Source organism: Tasmannia lanceolata, unplaced genomic scaffold (genome assembly GCF_043159265.1).
Source record: "Tasmannia lanceolata isolate RefF3 unplaced genomic scaffold, GAP_Taslan_0.1 ptg000011l, whole genome shotgun sequence".
Taxonomy (NCBI): domain Eukaryota; kingdom Viridiplantae; phylum Streptophyta; class Magnoliopsida; order Canellales; family Winteraceae; genus Tasmannia; species Tasmannia lanceolata.
This window is the reverse complement of record NW_027518688.1, coordinates 14,711,930-14,732,998: the sequence shown is the minus strand read 5'-3', so window position 1 is coordinate 14,732,998 and position 21,069 is coordinate 14,711,930. Positions and strand designations below refer to the sequence as shown.

The 21,069-nt window shown below is 39.4% G+C and overlaps 1 pseudogene; it reads left to right on the top strand.

Annotated features, from left to right (window-relative positions):
• Positions 1-2,072: 2,072 nt before the first annotated feature.
• LOC143885907 (aspartic proteinase A1 pseudogene) overlaps positions 2,073-21,069 on the top strand; it is a 47,591-nt pseudogene continuing 28,594 nt past the window's right edge.

The window sequence follows — 21,069 nt, the reverse complement described above, 5'->3', positions numbered from 1 at the left end:
AAAGCAGTTTCCCCATTGTTTTGAATGGTTGAGGTGGAAAGTAGTTTCACTAGTATTATATGTTTTGTCAAGTTAAGAGTTTCAAGAGAGGTCATCTCATTGAGATGTAACAATTGTAGAGTTAAGGGTCAGAGAGAGACTATTTCCCTATTGCTTGCAGTTTTAGAGTTTTGTTAAGAGTCTTTTGGCCGGTTTACCTTTGTGTTTCAAAATCAAAACCCAAAAATTTGCTTTGCTTTCTTTTCGGGTCGATCAAAATGTATTGTCTGTTCAGCTTTGCCATTCGCGTGTTGCATACGCTCTGCCAAAGAGGGGCATCTGTAGACACCCCATTTTGACCGAACCCCAATAGAGTCGTTAGGATAGAAACCCTATCAAACTAGTGTTTAATGTCCCAAATTTATTCCTAGAATAGGTTAGGGTCTCATTTAGGTCCCCGTAAATTTTCGTCCAAATTCGTCGCGGTTTGCCTAGCAAACGAGCGAGGTTTGTAGCAAAGCGTGGTGTAGGAATAAGGGTGGCGATTCAGCCAGAAATAGGAGTGCCCTGGAACCTGAAAAGCCAGTTCAAATTTGCTGTGGTAGGCTGTCCAGGGGGATAATGGGGGTATAAGGATTAGTGTGTAACAAAATTGGTTAGGGGAATCTTGGGTGGTTAGAGAGCTTTTGATCTCAGCCCTTCACTGATAAAGGCAATTTGAAAGGCTAGGATCAAAGGAGGAGAAGATATTTTGCACAAATTTTCTTCCCCCTGTTTTCTACTTAGGCCACCCCTGCAAGTTAAAAGTTGTCAAAGATTACCCTAGAGGGGGGGTGTTTAAATAAAGAAGAGGGGGTCTGCATATATGATTTCCCATTTTCCTTTAAAACCCAAACGAATTAGGGTTTTTAGGGGATTCAACCCATTTTCTAGAGAAAGTAGGAAAAATGAAAATTTGCAGAGAGGGAGAAGGAAAAAGAGCTGCCATCTTCGGCCATCTCTCCGGCTGGCCATCGCAAATCCGAGCCCCACCACCACTTCCTCATCTCTACCATCGAGCTCCACCTATCACCGCCACCTTCAACTTCAAGACCTCCACCATCATCTTCTTCTCTAAAACCCAATATCCCAAACCCCTTTGTTTTCTTCAACCCCAAAATCCAATTGTTCCCATCTTCTCCGTGCCACCTCCGACCACCGGCCCTACCACCACCTTCTTCTTCTCTAACTCCCCTTTCCACCATTTTCATTTCCAACCACCTCCCTCTCCCCCTCAATCACCCCTTTTCTTGAACCCAAACACATCTCAGCCACGACCCCTAGTCTCTGTAAATCCCTCCCCATTTTCATCCAAACCCATTCACCACCCTCTGAGTTTATCCCCATTAATTCCGGCCACAAGTCACCGGAATCCGGTAACCCCATTGCCGCCGGCCACCACAAGCCACCGGAATCTGAGCCGTCCCAATCACCACCCTCCTTCCATACATGACCCTCCATTTTCTTCTCCAATCCAGCCACCAGTTTTACCTCCTCAAACCCCATCTTATTAGAACCCAATCCCCCATTTTCCTAAGTCAAATCCCTCTTTAATCTTCTTCCCCTCGGTGGTATTTCCCTTTATGGAATTTCGATCGGATCTGGCCGTCCACTTTGGATCCAATTGATCTCACTGTTGAGTGAGGGTGTTTGATCGAGAAGGGTTTCTTGGGCTGTGAGAGAAGGACCATCATGCAAACAGCGCAGTCGATGTCTTGTTCATCCGAAAATTCTGACAACGAAATTTAGGATCTAGAACCCATCTGCAGGTGACCCTCTTAATCTTCTCTTCTAATATAGGTTGAGGTGTTATGCAAATTCAATTGCCATTGTTGCCTTTATCTACTTTGTTGGATGTCAAGGTAGCTTTCTTTCATTTCAAAACCAGTTTTCATTGCTTTTTTTTATTGGCTCCTTGAAGTTATGACTGGGAATTGCAATGACCATTGATTTAGTTGCTTTTCTCCCCTCATTTTTTAATGAAATGAGAAGGTAAGGCTGGTTCAATGCAATGATCAAAATAGAGTGGTGTTTTTCCTAGTTATATTACTCTTATGTTCCTGTGACCCAGAAAGGTTACTGGCAATTTGACATGGGAGATGTCCTAGTTGGTGGTCAAACAACTGGATTCTGTGCAGAAGGTTGTTCGGCAATTGCAGATTCTGGAGCTTCTTTGATTGCAGGTCCTACAACTGTTATTACTGAAATCGATCATGCCGTTGGAGCTGCTGGAATTGTTAGCCGAGAGTGCAAAAGTGTAGTGTCACAATATGGTGAACTGATAATGGAAATGTTGTTGAGTGAGGCAAATCCGAGAAAAATCCGCTCTCAGATTAGTTTGTGCGCTTTTGATGGAACCCAAAGTGTTAGTATTGGAATCGAGAGCGTTGTGAATAAGGGCGGTAAGGGCAAATCCGTTGGTGTGGGCGATCCAATGTGCTCTGCTTGTGAGATGACGGTTGTATGGATTCAGAATCAGCTTAGGCAGAATAAGACACAGGATCTTATATTGAACTACATCAATGAGCTTTGCGACCGACTGCCTAATCCAATGGGAGAATCAGCTGTCGACTGCAGTGTTCTTTCTTCCCTGCCCGGTGTTTCTTTCACCATTGGGGGCAAAACATTTGACCTCACCCCAGAGCAGTACATCCTTAAAGTGGGCGAGGGACCTGCAGCTCAGTGTATTAGTGGATTTACTGCTTTGGATGTACCACCTCCCCGTGGTCCTATCTGGATCTTGGGTGATGTCTTCATGGGAGTCTATCACACCGTGTTCGATTACGACAACCTCTTGGGCCAACCCTTGGCCTTCATGTACAGGTGTGTACGTGTACATCCTTGTATCCGTTTGGGTTTATATGTTTGAAATTTTGTGTATCCTCCATCAATCTATTCTCTTGTCTAAATTGTCTTGAAATACCTGAAATCTGTCCCAATGTGAACCCTTGGTTCAGCCACTGTTAGCACAAATCTGTCATGTAGTTTAGCTCCGGTTTTATGCATTCTTAAGCCCATTTCTTTTGGGGGGCTTGTTTAGTCTTAGTAGCAGTCCCCTCTTTTATTTAGTGGGTCAGTCTAGCCTTTTATATACCATTAGACATAGTAGCCCCCTTCATTGCCTTGGGAGCGATGAAGGCGCTAGCCCAAGCCCATCCTTAGGGGACTTGCTCAGTCTAAGTAGCATACCCCTCCCTTGTATATAGGAGACTTACCCAGTCTCATCAGAGCCCTTGCTTACGTCATTTGTATCTCAGAGACAAGCCTTGTCTCATATAGAAAGTTTCTCCTTTAGGAGGCTTACCTAGCCTCATGTTAGAGCCTTCCCTGCTTGAGATCTTAGATTGTTTTCTCTGTTCTTGGGGCACTATCTTTCTTGTTGTGGTTTGTCTCTTTGAGACGCCAGTTGCTTATTTGGGGTTTCCCCCTTTAGATTTAGGGCTTTGCCCTAGTTTGTGGTGTTACTTGCGTGTTCCCTTTAAGATTGAAAACATTTAAAGGTTCAGAGCATTGGAAAAGCTTTAAAATCCAAAAACATTAGAAATTTGAAATTCAAAAACATTTGAAAACTTTAAAAAATATCAAAAAACATTTGAAAAACATTAAAACCGTGAAATCATTTGAAGTGTTAGGTTTTAGTTAGGAGAGTTCGTTTCGAACAACGTTGGCTTGATCCTCTTTCACGAGGTACGTAGTGCAGTTTGGGATCTTTATCCCAAGTCCAGCCAAACTTTGTAAATAAATATTTTAACCCTTTTAAAAAAATATATAAAAATCTTCCAAAACATTGTTTTTCGAAAAGATCTTCCTCTGGAGTTAGGACTTTGTCCTAGATAGAGAGTTTTAATGTTATGAGTTTGTCTTTGATGTGTTGTGTGGTTTGTTTGTGTTTGTGTTAGAGTTAGGGGTTTGTTACGCCTCCGTCCGGTCAGTTGGCGATTCACATCGCCGACTGATGACTAGGTTTAGGATGCACTAGTGATCCCATTGTTTTCCTTAGGACGCACAGCCTAGTTACACATAGGTTGTAGGAACCACCTGCATTAGCTTAGGGCTAACCTGCATTTAGTTAGGGCATATAGGGTGTCCTAAAATCTACAATTCACTGGAATTTAAATAATTGTTCAAGAAGCTTTAATAATTAGTCCGGTCTTTTAGATCAAGTCTAAGATAGAGGTCTAGGTGTCTTAGGCATCCTAGCTTAGAATAGGCGCGAAGAACTACGTTGCCTTGATTCTCGTGGAGGCGGGGATACGTAGGCTTCTTTGGATGAATACCAGACCATCCGAGGACTCGGGCTAAATCGTTTAGAGTCTTAGGATTTGTTGTGTTGTTATATAGTATATTTTGTTGTGTTTTCTTACTTTCTTGTGCAGACCTTATACCTTTAGCCGTAGCATGCATGCGTTTGTCCACCAGAACTTAGACACCAGTTAGGCATGTCACTCATAACCTAGTGATCTTTAGGTGGCACATCTTTTATTTTATTTTGTGTGTGCTTATTATTTGTATTCTCAGAAAATGCATGCTTAGGTAGACGACTCCTGATGATTGTTCCCATTTCACATGATTTTCACCTAAAAACTCTTCAAGGTTAATAATAAATGGCATAAGAGACCAAGTGTTCGCACTCGGGCGAATTGGGGGCGCTCTTCGGACCTTCTCCATTCGTCATCAGGCACGGACCTTTTGTATCTCTGGTTATCCATTGCAAACAGAGCATTTGTTTTGGTTCCATGGCGCATCCATGGATGACGACTCTGAGTTTATTTTATGTATGTCTCGGTTTCGAGCCCTGGCTCCGGATCAGGATGTATCTCTTTCTTTTTATATCGCCACTCATGCTATGCTGTGAGGGTGGCAGTAGTTTCGAGAGTTCCTTGGTAGAGCTCTCCTTCACATTGTGGATGATCCAGAGGATGTCAGGGACTCGTTCCCTCACCGTCCTCCTCGGATCGGGGTCCACAATGTGGCAGCAAGGTGCAACAATTTTACACAAGGCATGGATGATTACGACAGTTTAAATGTGTGTGGCAACACACCATTAGGCAAAATGCTAGCCCCGGTTTAGACATGGACCACACATGAGTTGGTTAAAGCCGTTTTTTTGCCATATGTAAGTTGAGGATTTACCCCAAAAATAAACATATGTAAAATATGGCTATTGGGCAGTTGTACCACATGCAATAAGAAATAGAACAAGCAAATGCGAAGAAGAAAGTAATTATGTGCTCAAACATCATTTTTCATAAGAAATAGAAGAAGGACATTCTCTTTCAAGCCATGGCATTAACTCTATCAGGTTTTAGTAACTGTACCCTACTAACCATATTCCTCTTTTGCATGACAAAAATGTACAGTCACCTCCGCCCAAAAATGATGTGAGTTGTACAGGTCGAGCCTGTACAACTATTAATCATGGTTATATTGATTTCATTTTCAGCTGCTGTAATGGGCATAGAGACCTTTTCTAAACCATCCCAACCATGTCTCAATGATCACAATACCTTTTTACCGAGACCCATTTAAAAACAAGGTAATCTAATTCAATCATTCAGGTTCTCACATTACCTCCATTAACTACCACTGACCTATTTCAACTTGTACCACTAGACAACTCTTCAAGATTATTGTGACCCAATCACATGCACAAGTAAATTGAATTAGAATGAAAAGAGACAATAGTAAGGGAACGATCATTAAATTCACACATGAATTAAAGAGGAAGGATAGCAATTACCTGAGAAATGAAAAAATCAACCAAGAGATGATGGCAGTGAACATGAAAAATGTGATGAATTTGAGCTCTAGTGACATCTAAAATGAAATTGAACTCTCATTTGGCTTATCTCTTTGCTCTCTGTGCTCTATCTATACAATCATCTTAACTCAACCCAACTTTCCGTATTCAAATGACACACCAAATGACATGGAATATGACCACAGCTCAAACATGCCATTCAACAGGAAAACAAAAATGATTAAATTCAACAATCATCAAGACATGACTAAATAAAACAATAATGTGTGGGCATCTTGTGACAACAACACTTGAACCAATGGGCAGCATAATATCATGAAACAAGTGATAAATGCTTTTAAATTTGAATTGCAAAAGAGTGAAGCAATATAACTTCTCGATCATGCACTATGACAGTAATGAATGGGCCATAACTATTCCCACAAGACATTTGAATGAATAGAGACAATCTGTATCCAAAAAAAAAAAAAATCTTAGATACACTGCTACCATAACCAAGAATTATGATATGAAGAAAATCAAGAGGATTCTTCCCATAGCAATGACTCAGGCCCTTGGAAGTTCAATTCAAAGATCAACAGTACAAGTGCCAAGGCTAGTGAAGGAGAGAAGGTAGAGGTGAAATCCGGATCAAAGAAAAGTAAGACAACAATCAAGAAAAATATATGATCCAAACTTAAGAACATGCCATCACTAGAATCATCTACTAATCCTAGTAATAAAAAAAAAATCAGAATTCAACACACCAACATAGAATAGGAAATTAATAAATTACCTATTCTTTATTGTAGAAATTGCATCTCTCTCTTTCAACTTGAATGTGATGATCAGAGAATGGACAACGCACCTGAGATCCACCGATAATGATTTACAGAGGTAACTAATTCTGACACAACAATCGGACAAGAATGCCAGAAATCCCTTCCTTTTCCTCTCTGGAATTTCTTTTTACAAAAATGAGATCTCCTCTCTGATCTCCTACTCTTTTTCTTAAATCGCAGATCTCTCTCGGAGTTGAAAGGAATGGCCGGAGCTAAGGCCGGAGAAGATGATCGGTGACAAGAAATTAAGGTTCCAAGTTTAGAAATCAAAATTTTTAAGACTTCTAAAGCAGATCTGAGAGAGCAAGATAGTGAAGTGAACAAAATAGAAATGGAGGAGAGTAGATCTAAGGTTTCTCAAAATGAAAATAGAAGATGACCGGCTAGGGAGTGAAATTCTACCGGAGAAGAAGGAGTCATAGCCGGGGTTTACCGGAATCCGGCCAGAGTCTTGCCGGAGAAGATGATTCCTGGCTGGAAAACATAGAGGTAAGAATGGATCTGGGGGTTTTGCTTGAATCTAAGGTTTACATCTATGGATCTATGATCATGAAAGAAACAAAAGAAGAGAAGCTGGCCAAGAAATCAAGACAAAAAAGGTTACTGGCCAGCCGGAGCTCGGCCTTAACTCCGGCTATTTGGCCGGAGAAGAAGAAAAGGGAATGGGTTAGGAATTCGAATGATTCTCTTCTCTCTCTCAGCTCTCTCTGGTTTTCCCCAAATTTCTCAGACGAAAATGAGAAACCCCCCCGCCCTCTTATTGCTGACCCTTGCTGCCTTTTATAGGCATATAGCGAATTTTCATGGCCCCCTTCTTACCTCATTGGACAGCCACCTTGTAATGTATTTGGTAGTCAATTTTGCTCTTAAGGTAATCCGAGCAAGAACAGGGGTTCCAAAAAGAAATGACATATAATCTGCCCCTTTATATCTTCCATGGACAGCCCATTTTAGGTGATTCATCCCCCTCCTGCAGTTTACACTACAGACTCTCTCCCATCTTGTTCGATAGGTAAACACGCCCGGACTTCGACGAAATTTTGTAGGGATCTAAATGGGATCCTAAGCTAGCTTGGTATGAAATTTGAGGCCCTAATTCATTCATTTAATGGGGTATATATTTACGCAAAACCAATTAGGGCTCGGTCAAAATGGGGTGTCTACAGCTCCCTTGGATTTATATGAATTAGAATAGCCTTGAGTCAAGCTTAATTCACTTGATAATGTGCAGACCCTGTGTAATTTCAATTTATGACCATTGCAACCATTGGAAGTTAAGATTTCAAAAGCGAATTTTGAGTGGAAAGTATTTGATTAAAGTACTTGAGAAAGTCAGCTGAAGATCAAACCATGGAGGCAAGCAGGTGCATGTAAGGTTTTAAGTTAGAGCATGCAACTAGTGTGATTTTCTTTTAGAACCTCAGAAATAACAGTAAAAGACCATTGTGGGTAGAGTCTTATGAAAGTATGATGTTGAAGGTATCTTGCTTGAAGGAAAGTGTTCATACCCTTGCTACCGCTACTTCATGTGATAAAATTGCTAGTTGTTCCCTTGTCTCTTCTTCCTTTTTATTAGGGACTCGCCCAATCCCTTAATAGTGTACTTCAGGTCGTGTCCTTTTTATCCTCATTGTGGGGGGCAATGAAGGCGTCAGCCCAAGCCCATCTTTAGGAGATTTGCCCAATCCAAGTACCAGTCCTCTCTTTTATTTGGTGGGTCAGTCCGGCCTTTTATATACCGTTAGACATAGTAGCCCCTTCATTGCCTTGGAGGCGATGAAGGCGCTAGCCCAAGCCTATCCTTAGGGGACTTGCTCAGTCCAAGTAGTGTTCCCCTCTTTATTTAGTAGACTTTTCAAGTCATTTTAGATACCTTTAGATATTTGGTTCCCCCATTAGGAGACATGTTTCGTCTTGAAAGGCAGTTCTCTTTCAGAGACAAGCCTTGTCACATAGAGCGTACTCTTAAGAAGGTTGCCTTAGTAGAGCATACTCATAAGAGGTATGCCTTGCCTCATTTGTGGAGTCCCTCTTTAGAGACAAGCCTTGTCTCATTTAGGGAGTTCCCCTTTTAGGAGGTTTACCCAACCTCATGTTAGAGTCCCCCTTTCTTCTGGAGTGAGTCTTTGACTCATTTATCCTTGTGGTGGCATTATTAGAGAGTCTTTGACTCATTGTTTTCTTTAGCGGTTTTATTAGAGAGTCTTTGACTCACTCGTCATTTAGGTGGTGTTATTAGAGAGTCTTTTGATCCATTTGTCTTTTAGCGGTTTTATTAAAGAGTCTTTGACTCATTTGTTTTTTAAGAGGTGTTATTATAGAGTCTTTGACTCATCTATCTTTGTGATGGCATTATTGGAGAGTCTTTGACTCATTCATCCTTTTGGTAGTGTTAGATCATTTTCTTGTCTTTGGCACTAGCTTACCTGGTTTAGGGGTTTCCCCTGTTGGTCCTAGGGTTTGGCCCTAGGGTGTTGCTTTGTATTTTCCCTTAGGTCTTTGACCAAAAGGGTGAAAGCATTTAAAAATCCAAAAAACATCTAAACATTTAAAAATTCAAAAAACATCAAATTTTAAAAGTCCAAAAATATTGGAAAAGCTTTAAAATGCAAAAGCATTAGAAATTTAAAACATCAAAAATATTTGAAAGCATAAAAAACCTTTAAAAAAATCTAAAGTGTTGGGTTTTAGTAGTAATTAGGAGAGTTCGTTTCGAGCTATGTTGGCTTGATCATCTTTCATGAGGTACGTAGTGCAGCTTGGGATCGGTATCCTAAGTCCAGCCAAACTTTTGTAAATAGCATTTTAAACCTTTTTGAATAAATAACTTTACAGCCTTGATTTCAAAAAAAGATCTTCCTCTAGAGTTAGGACTTTGTCCTAGGTAAAGAGTTTTTTTAGAGTTAGGGTTTAGTCTTTGTTTAGTTGTGTGCTTTTTTGTGTTTGTTTTAGAGTTAGGGGTTTGTCCTAGAGTTATAGGAACGCCTCCGTCCAGTCAATTGGCGATCCACATCGCCGACTGACGACTAGAATATGATGCGTTAGTCCACCATTTGTTTCCCTTAGGGCATACAGCCTAGTCACACGTAGGTTGTAGGAACCACCTGCATTAGCTTAGGGCTAACCTGCATTTAGTTCGGGCATATAGGGTGTCCTAAAATTCGTAATTCACTAGAATTTAAATAATCGCGCAAGAAGTTTTAATAACTAGTCCGGTCTTTTAGATCGAGTTTAGGATAGAGGTCTAGGTGTCTTAGGTATCATAACTTAGAATAGGCACGAAACTGCGTTGCTCTAATTCTCGTGGAGGCGGGGATACGTAGGCTTCTTTAGATGAACATCAGACCATTCGAGGACTCGGGCTCAATCGTTTAGAGTCTTAGGATTTGTTGTGTGGTCATGTTGTGTATTTTGATGTGTTCTCTTACTTTCATGCGCATACCTTATACCTTTAGATGTAGCATGCATGCGTTTATCCACCAGAACTTAGACACAATTTAGGCATGTCACTCATAACTTAGCTGTGTTTAGGCGACACATCTTTTATTTTGTCTTGTATGTGTTTATTATTTCATCCCCGAGTCATGTATGATTAGGTAGACGTCTTCTCGGGGATATTTTGTTCTCATTTCATATGATTTTCGCCTGAAACTCTTTGAGATTAATAATAAATGGCATAAGAGACCAAGTGCTTGCACTCGGACGAATTGGGGGTGCTCTTCGGACCTTCTCCATTCGTAATCAGGCACGGACCTTTGCATCTCTGGTTATCCGTTGCAGACAGAGCATTTGTTTTGGTTCCATGGCGTATCCATGGATGGCGACTTTGAGTTATTTTTAGGTATTTCTTGGTTTCGAGCCTTGGCTCTGGATCAAGATGTATCTCATTTTGTTTTGTATCGCCACTCATGCTATGCTGTGAGAGTGACACCTATTTTGAGTTTTCCTTGGTAGAGCTCTCATTCATGTGGAGGTCCAGAGTTTATTTCCGTTGGGGGCTCGTCCCCCACCTCTCTCTCGGATCGGGGTCCACAGGTGTTTAAGTTCTGGTGGGTAAACACATGCATGCTACAGCTAAAGGTATAAGGTCTGTACATGAAAGTAAGAAAACACAACAAAACATACAATACGGCTCGATATCACACACGACACAACACAACAAATCCTAAGACTCTAAACGTTTTCGTCCGATTCTTTGGATGGTCTGGTATTCATCCAAAGCTGCCTACATATCCCCGCCTCCACGAGAATCAAAGCAACGTAGTTCTTCGCGCCTATTCTAAACTATGATGCCTAAGACATCTAGACCACTAAACTAGACTCAACCTAAAAGACAGACTGATTTCTAAAGCTTCTTTAATCCTTATTTAAAATTAAGTGAATTGTGGATTTTAGGGCACTCTATATTCGCATACGAATAGTGAATTGCCGGAAGATGTAGCGGCAACGGAGACAAAAGAAATAGATATGGTGGCTGATGATGAGGGTTTCTAGAGAAGATGGAGGAAGTGATGAATCTAACGGGAAAGAAGGCAGGGCCTATTTTGTGGAGGGATTAGGGTCCGGTGAAGGTGGCGATGGGTTTGAATGGATGGCATAGGTGGAGATAATGGGGTTTTGAGGGAGGATATGAGGGAAATCAGGCTGTGATGGTGGCTGAAATGAAGATGATGAAATTGGGGTTGAAAATGGGTTTCGAAAGTGAAGAGAAGGTGAAGGTAGAAGGAGATGAAGATAAGAGGGAGGAGGTAGTGGTCTTGCTGGTGATGGTGGGGGCGAAGTGGATGGGTTTGGGGGAAAATGGTGGTGGGGGTCGGATTCAATGGGCTTTTGGCCGGATTCCGGCGAGATGCCCGGAGAAGATGGAGTTGGATTTGTAGAAGAAAATTAGGGTCAAGAGCTTGTTGGGTCAAGGAAGATGGTGGAGGTGGATGATGGGGTTGGAGATGATCGGCGGCCATGGTGGGGCTGCAAATCCCTCCAATTTTTCCCTGATTTTTCCCCAGTCAAATGAAGAAGAAGACCCCTCTTTTTTCTGATTTTTTTTTATCTCTCCCTCATGCCTCTCTCTAATTTTTTGCAAATCCAAAGGGGTAGAGGTGGCGGCCGGAAAAAATGGTGGTTGGTCGGATTCCGACCGGTGGCTTGCTCCCTCCTTTCTTTCCCGCTCTCTCTCTCTCTCTTTGTTTTTCTCCTCTCTCTCTGTTGGTATTTTTTTTTCAACAGAATTCCTTGCTTCTCACGAAAATGGGTTGGATCTATTGATTGGAGTGGTGGCTGGTCGGATTTGGGTTTGGAATTTGGAGAAGATGGCCGAAAAATGAGGGGTAGATGAGGGTGAAAGAAAAAGGAAATGATGGTGAGGGTTTGGTGGTGTAGAAATGGGATGGTGATGGAGAGAGAAATGGCCGGAGAAAGGAGGGTTACTGGCCAGAGAAGGAGGTGGGTATGTTGCAGAGATGGGTTGGAAATAGGGAGACGATGAGATGGATTTCAAGGGTTTAATGGCTTGGATCTATGATTAGAGAGAAGAAGAGAAAACCGAAGAAGAAGAAGATGGAGATGGCGGTTTTGATTAGTGGTGGTGGTCGGAGCTCCGGCTTGCCGGCCGAAGATGGAGAAGAATAACCAAAAATCTCACTCTCTTTTTCTTTCTTTCTCTCTCTCTCTCTCTCTGCAAATGAGCCCTCCTCCCAAAACCCTAACCGATTGGGTTCTTAAGGGGAAAAATGATAAATTCACATCCCCCCTTATTACCAGGACAGCCTACTCTAGTGTAATTTTGACAATTTCTAACCTACAGGGGGGGTCCAAGCAGAAAACGAGGGAAAAATATTTTGTGAAAAATATCTCTTTGAAAATTAATCTCAACCTTCCAAATCCCCTTTATGAATCAAGAGCTGAGATCACAAACCCAAAAAGTATCTAAAAAAGCTTCCAAGGAAGCTTCCTAAGATGCCCTCTAACTAATCCTAGTCTTAAGCCCTTATTAACCCAAAATTAAGGCCTAATGGTAACTTGGGAAAGAAGAAAGGAATCTTTTTCTCTTTCCAATCAAATAACAAATATGAACATTAACATTGGCACACACCCACTACAATGAATTCACCCCCCTCTTTTTATAAGAAAAGATAAACTTGCACCCCCTCTTCTTTCTTACACAAACCCCTTTTTCTGATTTATTTCACTGTAAATTCTTCCAATGGGACCACCCTCTAAGCGGGATAAATCACTCCCCTATTGCACTGCACTATATATATACTACCTCTCAATTTACGCTCACTTGCTAGGCAAATACCAACGGATTTCGACGAAACTTTGCGGACACATTATTGAGGTTCTAAAGTAGGCTAGGGCATATTTGGGAACACTAGATCACTTATTTAAAGGAAATTTAATCAGTAAGGCAACTTAGGGTTCAGTCAAAATGGGGTGTCTACATTCTCTAAGATGAGGAGAACTGATGTTTATGCCCGCAGTTTGGTAGTCTCTCTTTTTCTGTCTTTATATGTAGTTATGCTTTCACAATTAAAGAGGTTCACAAGACAACCATCCATCCGGTGTAGATTTCTTAAAACTTATATTCTGTTTCAATTTTGCACCTGTTTTGATGTGTTAATGAATACAAATGATCTTGAAATGAATGTTTCTGGACAGCAGATTTCATTTTCCTTCGTTCTTGGAATTGATGTACAAAATTAAAATAATTTTCAATGTGCTTCCAATTCAATTGCATGGCTGTTCGTATTATTTTGGACTCGCTTCACTTTGCTTTGAGGTTTGAAAATTAGAATGAGTATACAATTGAATGCGCTTTGATTCATGAGTAAAAAGTATAGGAACAAAGTAACTATATTTTTTTACTTAGTTGCTTTTGGTTATTCAACCTTTGTTGCATTCTCAATAATAATTTTAGCAACTGTAGTCAAGGATTGAATTTTTGTTACTAAATCACTGAATGAAGATTCCATAGAGCAAAGGATTTATTTGGAATTTGACTTCACATCAACTGCTTGATAAAGAATGTGTAGAATGTATGGATTGTTTTCATTGTGAGTTGCTTGATCTGATCGTATGGGACCATAAGAGTCTACCATTGTTTTTTTCCTTCCATTCATGTTTGTAATTCCAGTGGGTCGTGTCATTTTAATTCTCCTATGTTATGTAAATGACATCATCCCTATGTGGAGGTAATTTGTGGAACTGATCCATATTTTTGTCCTACTTTCATAGAGTCATAGGATTTTGTCTTACCTCTATAGAGTATAAGAGTTCGTCCAACCTTCATAGAGTCATAGTAGTCTGTCCTACCGTCGTAGAGTCATATGAGTCTGTCGTACTGAAATAACCAAGAGGGAGGGGGTGAATTGATTTTAACACTTAATTAGCCCTTTTGAAAATTAATTATAAACCCTAATTTGAATTTTCTTCTCTTGATTGAATTTTTGGTTAGTGCAAATAAGATTAAAAGACAAAGTGAAATGCTAAACCAAAAAGAATGAAAGTGCAAGATAATGGAAGAGACACACCGATGTATAGTGGTTCGGGCAAAGCTCTACTCCACTCTTCTTAAGATCGTCCTTAAGGATTTCCACTATGCGAGACCTCCACGATGCCCGGCTCCGAGGCGGTTACACTTCCAAGGGATATTAAATGAGGATGCCCTTACACCTTTACAATGACTCTCCTTCTTCGTCGAGTTCTAAGCGGCTTCTCTCTAGGGAATTAAAATAGGATGCCCTTACACCTTTACAAGAAATGAAAGTTGAAAAGCTTAGCTTCTTCTTGAAAGCTTGATGCTTTTTGAAGTCCCTTGATTGCTCTTCAATGATGATTGCAAGTGAAAGCTCTAAACCCAAGCTCAATAGATTTGCAAGTGCAAGGCAAGTTTGGAAAAATCAAAATCTTAAGCTTGAAAGGGTTGCAAGTTTGCTTGAATGCTTAAGAAAGTTTTTCAAATGATCAAGAGAGAGGAAATAATCCTCTAGATGTTGTAAAAATAGTCTCTCCTCAAAATATGACCGTTTGGGGGTGGAAATAACAAAAACCACAAATTAATTCAAATCCCAACGGCTCTTTTTTGAGCTGTCGCAAGGTTCTCGGAGTTCTGAGAAATATTCTCGGAGTTCCGAGAGAACGGCCAGAAAATGGAATTTTTCTACTGGACCATTTCTCGGAGTTCCGAGAAAATGGCCAGAAGCTACTGGACCATTTCTTGAGCTCCGAGAAAAATCTCAGAGTTCCGAGAAGCCTAAAAATCTGTATATTTGAGATTTTATTTCTTGTTTGATTTTTGGCTTTTGGAACTCAACTCCTACGATAATTTTGGAATGTTTATGAGGGTCCCAACATGTTGGTCCACCACATAACCATTCACTAAACCTTTAAAGTTCTTTAAGTGTTTTTGAAAACTATTTTTTAAAACACTTTGCCTTGACTTGGAAATCTAAAGAGACAGGATGTACAATGATACCTATGTAGCTTTCAACTTCTCTTTAGTCTTGGTCTTCCATCTTGTGTATGCTTGCTTGAGAGATGAGGTGAGCTTCACTTAGCTCCTTTGACTCTTGTATGGGATATCTCCAAGCATGGCCATGTAGTGTGTTGGTTTCTTCAATGATCAATCCTATCTTAAACACAACACTTCAAAGCAAATTGATTAGTATTCAATAACACAATCAATTATGTTTAGAATCATCAAAACAAGATAGGAGAGTAGACCCTTGGGCTTACAATCTCCCCCTTTTTGATGATGACAAATAAAATTGATTATGAGGTGTGTGTGGAGTGACATAGTAGGCAAGTGAATGCTAGAACTCCCCATCAACATATGCACACAAAAAAATGATAGCAATTAAAAGCATATGGTGCATATAGTCAATTGAATAGATAATCAATTTCAAACTTCTCCCCCTTTTGTCATCGACAGAAAGGGTGTACTAAAAAGTAAAGCAATTTAGGAGTAGATGAAGATTGAGTTAGATACTCCCCCTAAATCAATGCTTATGGTATAAAAATATATAAAAATATATAACCAAGTAATGCACATATACCTGTTCATGATCGAGATGTTGACATATGTCAAAATGTTAGGTATTTTAATTAAAGTGAAAGTACCTCTCCAACTTAGAAAACTAAGAAGGCTAAGAGTACCAATTGAGTGATTTTTAAGATTAATTTTTGACATCTCATTCATGCAGATACTACCAAGCAAAGATGATATATATAAATACTATAGAGATAAGCTGGTGAAAGGCACAAAGTATTTATTTGGCAATTTCTTTGACTTGATCCGCACTCCAAATGTTTAAGGCACTTCGGATATAACAAATTCTATCATCACTAAGGGGTTTTGTAAAGATATCTGCTAATTGATCTTCAGTGTTGATATATTTTAAGCAAATATCCCCTTTTTGTGAGTGATCTCTAATGAAGTGGTGTCTAATCTCAATATGTTTTGTTCTTGAGTGTTGTATGGGGTTCTTTGTCAAGCTTATAGCACTAGTGTTGTCACATTGGATGAGAATATTTTCCATTTTAATTGCATAGTCCATCAATGTGCTTTTCATCCATAGGACTTGTGCACAACAAGCTCCAGCTGCCACATATTCTGCTTCTGTTGTGGACAGAGCTACTGAATTTTGCTTCTTGCTAAACGATGAAACAAGTGATTTGCCCAAGAATTGGCAAGTCCCACTAGTGCTTTTTCTATCTACTCTACATCCGGCGAAGTCTGCATCTGAATATCCGATCAGAGTAAATGAAGATGATCTTTCATACCATAGTCCTAGACTTTGGGTTCCTCTTAAGTACTTGAAGATCTTCTTGACTGCCGATAGGTGAGACTCTTTTGGATCCGATTGAAATCGAGCACAGAGACAGACAGTAAACATAATGTCTGGTCTGCTGGCTGTCAAATAGAGTAAGCTACCTATCATACCCCTATACATCTTCTGATCCACATATTTGCCAAATTCATCATTTTCTAGCTTAGCAGTGGTACTCATGGGAATTCTTGATGTCTTACTGCTATCCATGCCATACTTCTTTAATAACTCCTTTGTATATTTTTCTTGATTTAAAAATATTCTATTTTTGTATTGTTTAATTTGGAGTCCTAAGAAATAGGTTAACTCAACCATCATGCTCATTTCAAATTCATTTTTCATTAAAGTTGCAAATTCATCACACAATTTTTGATTAGTTGAGCCACATATGGTATCATCTACATATATCTGGACAAGGAGGATATCTTGATTTTCTCTTTTGATAAATAATATTTTATCCACCTTTCCCATCTCAAAACCTTTTTCAACTAAGAAAGTGCAAAGTCTCTCATACCAAGCTCTAGGAGCATGCTTTAATCCATATAAAGCTTTATCAAGCCTGAAGACATGATTTGGGTGTTTGAAGTCTTCAAAACCTGGAGGTTGCTCAACATACACTTCCTCTTGGATATAGCCATTTAGGAAGGCACTTTTGACATCCATTTGATATAGTTTAAATCCTTTATGAGATGCATATGCCAAGAGTATCCTAATAGTCTCCATACGGGCAACAGGAGCAAAAGTCTCATCATAGTCTATTCCCTCCTCCTGATTGTACCCTTGGGCTACAAGCCTAGCTTTATTTCTAGTGATAATTACATTTTCATCCGATTTGTTTCTATACACCTATCTCGTGCCAATGACTGGATGATCACTAGGTCTAGGCACTAGCCTCCACACCTTGTTCCTTTCGAATTGACTTAGTTCTTCTTGCATAGCCATCAACCAATATTCATCCTTTTCGGCTTCCTTGATGGACTTAGGCTCTAATTCGGATAGGAACGCCAAGTTATGCTCACACTACGATAGTATGATCTAGTTCTTACCGGCGATGTGGCATCACCTAAGATTTGGGATTCAGGATGATCTACCAATGTTCTCCTATCCCTAAGCAATGAGTCATCATTTTCATTTTCTACTTCCTCACTAGGTAATGTATGACTTGTAGATGTATGGGGAGGAGCACTTAATTTAGGTAAAAGATGTTCAATGGGTTCATCCTCATCATGTGGCATTTCTTGAGGTGTTGGCTCTCTCTCATCAAATGTCACGTGCATGGATTCTTCGACAACTAGGGTTCTTCTATTAAATACTATATATGCCTTGCTATGTGAAGAGTACCCTAAGAATATTCCATCATCCGACTTCTTATCAAATTTGTGTAAATTATCTTTAATGTTTAAAATGAAGCATTTACATCCAAACACTCTAAAATAGCTTATATTTGGTTTCAAGTTTTTCCAAAGCTCATAAGGTGTTTTCTTAGAAATTGGCCTTAAATATACCTTGTTTATGATATAGTAAGCGGTGCTAACCGCTTCCGCCCAAAAATATCTAGGGAGATCATTTTCATGCAACATAGTTCTAGCCATTTCTTGGAGAGTTCGATTCTTTCTTTCTACAACTCCATTTTGTTGAGGTGTTCTAGGTGCGGAAAAATTATGTTTTATCCCATGTTCATTACAGTAAGTGTCAAAATGTACATTTTCAAATTCCGTTCCATGATCACTTCTAATGTAAGAGATAGCAACACCTTTTTCATTTTGTATTTGATTGCACAATATAAGGAAATTTTCATAAGTTTCATCTTTGTGTGCTAGAAATATGACCCATGTAAATCGTGAGTAGTCATCCACAACTACAAACACGTACCTCTTTCCACCTAGGCTACTTGTCTTCATTGGTCCAAAAAGATCCATATGAAGTAGCTCCAAGGGGTAGGAAGTTGAAATCATATTTTTAGGTGCAAATGAGCTCTTCAATTGTTTTCCTAATTGACAAGTTCTACAAATGTGATCTTTGGTGTATTTGAACATAGGCAATCCTCTAACAATTTCTTTTGAGGAGAGGGTCGAAATGAGTTCCATTCCGGCATGACCCAACCTCCAATGCCATAGCCAAGAATCCTCACTAATGGCATTAAGACAAGTCACATTTTGGAGTCTAAGATCATCTAGTCCAATTGTGTAAATGTTATTGTCTCTAGAACCTATGAATTTTACTTTTCCATCTATCTTATTTTTAACAATGCATTTGTCTGGATTGAAGACTACTTCAAACCCATTATCACATAATTGACTAATGCTAATAAGATTATGGGACAAGCCATCAACAAATAGTACATCATGTATGGGAGAGGTAGAGTTACCTATGGTGCCTTCACCTTTGACTTTTCCTTTCTTATCATCTCCAAAGGTAACGTCTCCACCATCCTTGAGTGATAGGGATGCGAATTGAGTAAGGTCTCCAGTCATGTCTCTAGAGCATCCACTATCAAGGTACCATGTGTTCTTCTTGTTATGGCTTTTAAGGCATACCTACATATGAATAGGCAAGTGAGATCCCTTAGGTACCCAAATCTTCATAATCTTGCTATGTTCATTTATTTTCACTTTAGAGTTTAATTTGATTTTATCTTGTTTAGCATGCAAGCAAGAAACCTTGTAATGACCTTCTAGACCACAATAAAAACAAATCTTGGTACTACTAGAAGAAGCCTTTTCAAGTTTGTTTTTATAGTTAGATATTGTAGTATCCCATTTATGTCCAAGTCCACTCTTGTCACTTGACATTCTTTGTATATTAACAAGCTTATCCAATTTCAATGAACTATTTTTAAATTTTTCAAAAAGTTTCTTTAGTTCATCATATTCAAAAGATAGTTTACCATTTTCATGCTTTAGCTTGTTGTTTTCATTAGAAAGTTCTTGTCGGTTTTCATTTAAGATTTTGATAGAAGCATTTAACTTATGAATTTCTACTTTGTATTTTTTATTTTTATCATCTAAAAATTCATGATCTTTCTTTAACCAACCAAATTCTTTTGACATGTTAGCAAGAGAATTTTCAAGTGATGCAATTTTATCAAATTGAATTTCAAGTTCATCATTTGCATTTTGTAAGGAATCTAGAACTTCTTTTAAGACAATAACATCATTTAAAGTGTTTACCTCGTTATTGTCGTTTGTTGAGGCCATGAAGCATACGTTCCTTGCTATCAAGCAATCTTCGCCATCATTTTGTTCGCCTTCGCTTTCAATTTCCTCATCCCAAGTGGCGGTCATTCCTTTCTTGCCTTCTCTTCTCTTGAAGCGGTTGGTTGAAGAAGGCTCATTGTTGAGTGGACAATCCGGGCGAATGTGTCCAAGCTTCTTGCAACCGTAGCATCGGGGTTGAGAAGATCCATCACCAAGTTCTTCTTTCTTCTTGAATGGAGGATTTGTCCTTCTATTTCTCATGCCTCCCATATTCCTTTGCAAGAATTTGATCATTCTTATTAAGAGGGCAACTTCATCTTCCATGTCTTCCTTTGTATCTTCATTGTCACCTGCATTACAAGCAAAAGCAACTCATTTTCCTTTTTCAATTTTAGTTTCAATTTCGGGTGCTTTTGTTTTGAAAATCATCTCATGGGTGATAAAGGACCCTATTAGTTCATCTAAGTTTAATGTATTCATGTCCTTGGCTTCCGTGATTGCGGAGGTTTTGGATTCCCATGACAAAGGTAGGGACCTAAGGATTTTGGTCACTAAATCTCTATTAGAAAATTATTTTCCAAGACCCCTTAGTCCATTTACAAGGTTGGTGAATCTAGTGTACATGTCGGCAATTGTTTCATCGGGTGTCATTTGAAAGAGTTCATATTGCCGAAAAAGATGATTCATTTTAGATTCTTTGACTTGATTGGTTCCTTCATGGGTGACCTCTAAGGTATCCCAAATTTCCTTAGCCGAATTCAAATTTGATACTCTATTGAATTCTCCGGAAAATAGAGCACAAATAAGCGAATTCATAGCTTTGGCTTTTATAATTTGAAGCTTGTTGTTCGGCTTCTGTCCAATCATTTAGATTTCTTGTTGGTAATGTGTATTCATTATTAATTGCTCTCCACATTTGATAATCTTGGGTTAAAAAGATTTTCATTTTAGTTTTCCAAAAACCATAGTTTGTTCCATCAAAATAGGGTGGCCTAGTGTTTGAGTAACCTTCATGGTGTTGAGGATGGTTTGCCATTTTTTGAATCTTTACTCTAGACCGGTTAGGATTTTAAAAAATTAGAGACGAGGCTCTGATACCAATTGAAATAACCAAGAGGGGGGTGAATTGATTTTAACACTTAATTAGCCCTTTTGAAAATTAATTATAAACCCTAATTTGAATTTTCTTCTCTTGATTGAATTTTTGGTTAGTGCAAATAAGATTAAAAGACAAAGTGAAATGCTAAACCAAAAAGAATGAAAGTGCAAGATAATGGAAGAGACACACCGATGTATAGTGGTTCGGGCAAAGCCCTACTCCACTCTTCTTAAGATCGTCCTTAAGGATTTCCACTATGCGAGACCTCCACAATGCCCGGCTCCGAGGCGGTTACACTTCCAAGGGATATTAAATGAGGATGCCCTTACACCTTTACAATGACTCT